This window comes from Microtus ochrogaster, unplaced genomic scaffold (genome assembly GCF_000317375.1).
Source record: "Microtus ochrogaster isolate Prairie Vole_2 unplaced genomic scaffold, MicOch1.0 UNK12, whole genome shotgun sequence".
Lineage (NCBI taxonomy): Eukaryota > Metazoa > Chordata > Mammalia > Rodentia > Cricetidae > Microtus > Microtus ochrogaster.
The window spans coordinates 6,220,697-6,228,191 of NW_004949110.1; the positions used below are offsets into that span (position 1 = coordinate 6,220,697).

At 38.8% G+C, this 7,495-nt stretch overlaps 1 protein-coding gene across 10 annotated transcripts in view; it reads left to right on the plus strand.

The window, feature by feature from the left end:
* Positions 1-7,495, plus strand: part of Tfdp2 (transcription factor Dp-2) — a 124,906-nt gene that overhangs the window by 63,361 nt on the left and 54,050 nt on the right. Inside the window, exon 1 of one of the 10 annotated variants that reach the window (XM_026789018.1) lies at positions 5,990-6,042. The exons of the other annotated variants lie outside the window; for them this stretch is intronic. The gene's annotated coding sequence lies outside the window, so the exon portion shown is untranslated. Of the gene's footprint in view, positions 1-5,989; positions 6,043-7,495 lie in introns of those variants that run through there. 10 annotated transcript variants of the gene reach the window in all.

A 7,495-nucleotide genomic window follows, 5' to 3' on the forward strand; every position in this document is an offset into this window, starting at 1 on the left:
GATGATGGGGATACAGGAAGGTTGGATAGGGGAGCAGGGAAGCACATATCTTAATTAAGGGAGCCATCTTAGGGTTGGGAAGAGACTTGGACCTATTGCTACTTCTAATTTCCTTCCTCTTCCCAGCTGGCCTGCCTTCTACTCCTTCCCCTCTCTATTTTTTGTGTGTGACCCAAAAGGTTTTATTAGGGTTTCACAGAAGCATATGTGAGAGTTTCTTTACAGGCACATGTGCACCTTACAAAGTGACTGTATTACTGAGGAAAAAAAAATACTGTTTTTCTGTTACCAGCCATTAACTGTGTATAAATACTCAGGGAAGGATGAGGGAGTTAGAACTACAGATTTTAAAGGCGCACACCTTTAATCCCAGCCCCGGGGGTGGGGGGGCAGAGGCAGGAGGACCTTTGTGAGTTCAAGGCCAGCCTGTTCTACAAGAGCTAGTTTCCAAGACAGGCTCCAAAGCCACAGAGAACCCCTGTCTCAAAAAACAAAAACAGCAACAAAATAAGATTTTTTTTTGTAAACAGGTACTCTGTCTGCACTCCAGCCACAGAGATAGAAATTTTTAATGAAAGTACTCAACTTAGGTTGGCCTGGAACTTGCTGTATCCTTAAGGCTGCTCTCAGACATGCAATTCTGACTCAGCCTTCTACATGCTATAGTTAAGAGTTGCACTATGTGAATGTGATACCCCAGAATGTTTGTTTAATAGATAGATTTTTTTTCCCCCTTAGAATTTTAAATTGAATTTAGGGCCTTGTGTATTTTGTCAAGCACTCCAAACATTGAGATGCACCCCAGCCTTCTTTTTCACTTAAGGGAAAAATAAAAAGATGTTTTTGAGCTGAATTTGGTGGTACGTGCCTTTAATCCCAGCACTTGGTAGGCAGAAACGTGTGGAGTTCATGACTAGCCTGGTTCCAGGACTTCATATAGAGAAACCCTGTCTCAAACAAAACACACAACAATGTGTTTTTAAGCATTTGTTTGTCTTGTATGTTTCTGTATGTACATAAGCATACTATTGCATATATGTGGGGGTTAGAGAAAAATATGATTTCCAGGGATCAAAATCAGGTTGGCAGGCTTGACAACAGGCATTTCAAGTCTCTGAACTATCTTGCTGACCTCTCTTATTTTTTGAGGAAGGGTCTCATTAAGTGCTCAGGCAGGTCTGGAATTTTCAATCCTGTACACTCAGCTTTTCTAGTAGCCGAGATTTCAGGCCTTTCTTGTCGGAAATAGGTGTGAATAAAGTTTTTAGTACACAACAAGCTTTTGATATTGATATATAATCGTAAGATTTCTTGCCTTTTTTTTTTTTTTTTTTGAGACAGGGTTTCTCTGTGGCTTTGGAGCCTGTCCTGGAACTAGGTCTGTAGACCAGGCTGGTCTCGAACTCACAGAGATCCGCCTGCCTCTGCCTCCCGAGTGCTGGGATTAAAGGCGTGCGCCACCACCGCCCGGCGATTTCTTGCTTTTTGTAGTCTTCTAAAAATACAGGACTTTCAGAAAGGCTCAGAGTGTAAAGATGTGGGCCATAAGTCTGATGACCTAAGATTTTTACTCCAGAACCCATGTGGTGGAAGGAAACAACTGCAAGTGGTCCTCTGATCTCCATATTTATGCCACTAATAAATAGTTAAATAAACAAATAAATGTATGTAAAGTGATGCCTGGCTGTGTTGGCGCATTTGTTTAATCCCAGCACTCGGGAGGTAGAGACAGGCGGATCTCTGAGTTCAGCGCCAGCCTGGTCAACAAAGCAAATTCCTGGACAACCAGATCTGTTACACAAAGAAACCCTCTCTTTTAAAACCAAAAAAACAAACAAACAAAAAAGGAAGTGTTATGTAGGAAGCTTCAGTGATAATTCCTAAAGTGGATATTCTTGTCAAATGAGAACATGAATAACTTGAAGCAAAGTTTGAGTGATGTACTTAGTATGATGTTATGGCTCATAGTGATCCTTTTTTATATTTTCTAAGGAAAAGAACTGCCATGTGTTCTCTTTGAACTCATGTCTTAAGGTTATATAATCTTCAGAGCCCAACTTTTTAATTTAAGATCTATTTGTAATCATTGTTAACTTTTTATAAATAACAGAAAAATATCTTACTTGAGTATAAATTAGAATGATTTGTTACTGCAGTATGAATGCCATCTGAGAGGAATTTATAAGCTTCATGAGAACTATTTTTAATTAAGTACTATTTATTTTTACAGTCATGGATTCTGACCTTTGTGGTCACACCCAGCCACCTCCATCTACTGCAACCACTCAGTGGCTGCTCGTCTGAGATAAAATATGCTGCTTTCTGCACATTCTCTTATGAGGCTTATGAAGAAAGCTTACTTAACCATCTGTTGGGTGTGCCAGTGATGGTGACAGAACTAAAATTAGTGGTTAAAAATGGAATAAATACTAAGAAATTAGAACACATACAACAAGATTACAGAAATGAGTTACCAAGCACTTTCTCTTTTATAAAGGTAAATTCAATGTGTAGAGATACTTGAACTATTTTCTTAATTAGAAATGGCACAGAGAAGAGAGTACAGTCATAGAGGAGTTCTTCCCAGTTGTGCCTGATTACAAGAATCAGTCGAAGCAATTTTAAAAACATGAATTTCTATTTGGATTTTGATTCATTATATGTCCAGTGGACCCCTGAAATGTATTTGTTGTTGTTTGGTTTTTCAAGACAGGGTTTCTCTGTAGCCCTAGCTGTCTTGAAATTCGAAATTCACTCTGTAGACCAGGCTGGCCTTGAACTAACTCACGGAGATGTGCCTGCCTCTGAGTGCTAGGGATTAAAGGTGTGCATCACCACCACTGCCCGGCTGTTTGTTTTTGTTTTTCTGAAATGAATTTTGAATGCCAGCTTTACCCTGCCTCTCCTCTTCATAGTGTAACCAGACACACTGGGAAGGATGGTTATTTGTTTGGTTTTGTTTGGTTTTCAAGACAGGGTTTCTCTGTACTTTTGGTGCCTGTCCTGGAACTAGTTCTTGTAGACTAGGCTGGCATCTAATTAACAGAGATCCGCCTGCCTCTGCCTCCTGAGTGCTGGGATTAAAGGTGTGTGCCACCACCTCCTAGCTGGGAAGGATGGTTGTAAAAAATTGGATACAGGAGGGTTTTTGGGAGGTTGAGGTACATTGTACCAGGAAAAAATAAACTACAAAATTGTTCCAGAAAAGACTAAACTACAAAATTATATCCTGTCTCAAAGAAATACAATACAAATAGCAAAAACTGCCGTTGGAAAAATATTCACTTGCAAGCATAACAGAATAAAGAGGTCCTACCAATAAGTGACTAACAACTAATAGAAAGACAGGAATAATTCTTTTTTTTTTTTTTCTTTTTTTGGTTTTTCGAGACAGGGTTTCTCTGTAGCTTTGGAGCTTGTCCTGGAACTACCTCTTGTAGACCAGGCTGGTCTTGAACTCACAGAGATCCTCCTGCCTATGCCTCCTGAGTGCTGGGATTAAAGTTGTGCGCCACCACCGCGTGGCAACAGGAATAATTCTTGGGAAGAACAATTATGTAGCTTTTATTTTGTTGGTTAGTTTGAGTTCACTCTATAGGTGATGATGGCCATGAACTCCCCTAATTTTCCTTCCTCCACTTGTTGAGTGCCAAGATTACAGTCATGCACTATCAGGGTCAGCCTTTTAATGACATAGCTTTAAAATTTTTAATGTTTATCATATATGTGTATGGAGACACACACACGGCATACATGAAGTTAGGATAATTTGCAAGAATCTGTTTTCTTCATGGGATAGAACTTGGCTGGTCAGGCTTGGCTGTAGGCACTGTTACTTGCTAAATCATCTTTCGGGTTCATCCTTTGTATTATGTTAAAGTTTTTATTTATTTAACAAAAAAAATCTTAATTTGTAGCCATTTTTACCTGAAATTCACTATGTAGCAAATGCTGGTGTTAAAATTGTATCAGTTCTCCCACCTTAGCTCTCTAGTGCCTAAAACTTCTATGCCCAGCCTCCTTTGTAGTTTTCCTTTGTTGTTATACATAATGAGTTATTTTTATTTAAGACAATATACATGCATACATGTCTATGTATGTGTATGTGAATACATCTACTCCAAAAGGCTAGAAGATATCCAGTCCCCTGGAGAATGATTAGATTATAGACAGATGCTAGTTATGTGAGCAAGTACATATAAGTGTGTTATATATTTTAAACAGAAGTTTCTAAAATATCACTATAACTCTCATTGTATATGCTGTGAATAATGAAGCCTGGTCGATTAGGAAGTGCAGCTAGAGGGTATTGATATATCTGCTGCCTTGGCCTCTGAACAGACACTTGAAGCAGTGGGAATAAGGCATGGAAGATGTTTGGGATAGAAATTTCAAGGTCAAAGGGAAAATTTATAGGTAACAAGTTTAGGAAGGAGAACTTTAGATATGATATAGGGCTTTATTTTTAACTTTAAAATTTCATTTGTTTGTTTATCATTTATTTACATGCCATAGCATATGTGTAGAGGTCAAAGGACAACTTGCAGGAGTTGGTTCCCTCCTTCTACCTTGGGGACCAGGGGTCACACTCAGGTTGTCAGGCTTTTGCTGCAAGTACTTTACTCTCTGAGTCATTTTGCTGAAATGACTAGTAGCCACGTTTGAAAAGAAAAAAAGTAAAATTATAATTTAAAAATTCATGCCAGGCAGTGGTAGCCCACGCCTTTAGTCCTACCACTCGGGAGGCAGAGGCAGGTGGATCTCTGTGAGTTTGAGGCCAGCCTGGTCTACAGAGCGAGTTCCAGAACAGCCAGGATTGTTAAACAGAGAAACCCTGTCTCAGAGAAAAACAAAACAAAACAAAAAATAAACAACAACAACAAAAAGGAAATTCATTCAAGAATTTCACCCATGTATAAGTGTATTATGATCACATCCACCTTTATTTCCCTCCTCCAGCCTCCCCTAAGTGTATCTTCTTAACACATCACCCTCAGAAACATCACATCCTTGTATTTTAATATACAGCTCTGTCCAGTTAGTTAGTACTACCTGTACTACACAAGTATGGAGCCACCCATGAAAGCATGGGCTGCCCTACTGGTAGCCATACCTGCAAGGAAAATGAGTGCTCCTACCCCAGCTGGTATCAGCTGCCAGTGCTTTCTCCCCATCTATGCCAGGATTTTGACTGCTTTGATCTTGTGCTGCTATGTATTCCTTCTTGATTGGTCACTGATCCACTCATCATTCAGTATTCTGTTTATAGTTTCTTTTACTACTTATCTAGCTTTATTCCATTATAGTCACATAGAATACAGGGTGTTATTCCATTTTTCTTAAATTTGTTGAGGCTTGCTTTGTCTCCTGATATGTAATTAATTGTGGATAAAATTCCATGTGATGTTGAGAAAAACATGTTTCTGTAGTTTATTGGTAGAATATTTTGCAGATGTCTGTTAGGTCTGTTTGATTTATGATGTCAGTTAACTCTAGAGAGTTGGATATTAAAATCACCCACTGTTACAGTGTTGGGCTTAATCTGTGGCTTTATGTCTAGAAGTATTTCTTTTATGAAATTGGTTGCACCTGTATTTGATTCATATATGTTTAGAATTTTAATATCTTTTTAAAAATAGACTTACTTTGTGTGTGGTCAGTGTGTAGATGTGTGTGTGTCGTGGTGCATGTGTGGAGATTAGATTAATTTTCAGGAATTGATTCTCTTCTACCATGTGAACCCTGTCTTCAGGCTTGGATGAAGTGTTTTTATCCACTGGACCATCTTTTTGGCCCTGTGACATTTTATTTTAATTTTTATGTGTATGGGTATTTTGCCTACATGTATGTCTTGTGTGCCTGGTGCCCATAGAAGCCAGAAGATGGTGTCAGATCCTTTGGAACTGGGATTATATGCAGATGGTTATAAGCCACTATGAGGATGCTAGGAAGCAAACCTGGGTCCTTTGGAAAAGCTGCCAGCGTGCTTAACTGCCAAGCCATCGCTTTAGCCTCTTGATGGATTGTTCTCTTGAACACAAAGTAAGCTATTTCTCTTCCGACTAATTTTGGTTCAGTGTTTATTTTGTCAGATACCAGAACAAGCTATACATGATTGTTTCTTAATTCCATTTTCCTTCAAATCCCTTTTTCAATCTGTTTACCCTAAGGTATCTCTCTACCTTTGGTGATAAGATGTGTTTATTAGAGGTAATATAAAGATGAATCTTGTTTTCTATTCTAGTCTGCTAGTCTGTCTTTTTATTGTGGAACTGAGACCATTGATACTCAGTTATTAAAATGTATATTAATTCCTGCCATTTTGTTGAGTTTTAGATTTATATGTTAACGAATGGCTCTGGTGTTATTAATTTTCTTGACCTCTTAGTTGTGTTTATCCTTCTCTTCAGCCTGAAGTACTTCCAGTATCCTCTTTAGACTTGATTTTTGTGGTTGAAAATTCCTTTAGTTTATTTTTTATCATGGAAAGTCTTTATTTCTTCTTTAATTATAATAAATTGTTTTGCTGATTAGTTTTTTTAAAAATATTTATTTATTTATTACGTATACAATATTCTGTCTGTGTGTGTGTCTGCAGGCCAGAAGAGGGCACCAGACCTCATTACAGATGGCTGTGAGCCACCATGTGGTTGCCGGGAATTGAACTCATGACCTTTGGAAGAGCGGGTAATGCTCTTAACCACTGAGAGCCATCTCTCCAGCCCTTGCTGATCAGTTTTACTGTCAGTTGTGGTCTTTTCAGGTCTTCCTGCCTTCAGTGTTTCTGTCACATAATCAGCTGTTATTCTGATAGTCCTACTTTTATAAGTGACTTCATCCTATGTGGTGATATTTTGTTTGTGTTTTAATAAAGATTGCCTGAAGAAGCTTGCCTGAAGACCAGAATACAGAGCTAAATCCCTTGAGGCCAAGGAGTGGTAGATCTCACCTTTTATCCTAGTACTTGGGAGTCCCATGCCTTTAATCTTAGCACTAGGGAGGTGGAGACAGGAAGTGTATATGGCTTGACGGAGAAAGGGATATAAAGTAGGAGAAGCTGCAGGCAGGAACTTGGAGACAGGAACTGAAGCAGAGTCCATGGAGGAATGCTGCTTACTAGCTTGTTCTCCTTGGCTTTCTTAGTCTGCTTTCTTATACAACCCAGTCCCCCAGTGGGCTAGATCCTTCAACATTTGTTGAACATGCTCTAGAGGCATGTTTATAGGCCAATCTTTCTTTCTTTTTAAATATTTTTTTGGTTTTTAGTTTTTAGTTTTGTGTGTGTGTGTGTTTTTTAGAAGCTAATGAATCTGCCAGGTGGTGATGGTACATACATGCCTTTAATTCTAGCAATTGGGAGACAGAGGCAGGAGAATCTCTATGAGTTCAAGGCCAGCCTGGTCTATAGAACAAGTTCCAGGACTGGCTCCATAACACATGAGAAACCCTGTCTCGAAAAATCAAAGAGAAGAAAAAAAAAAAAAAAAAAACGAAG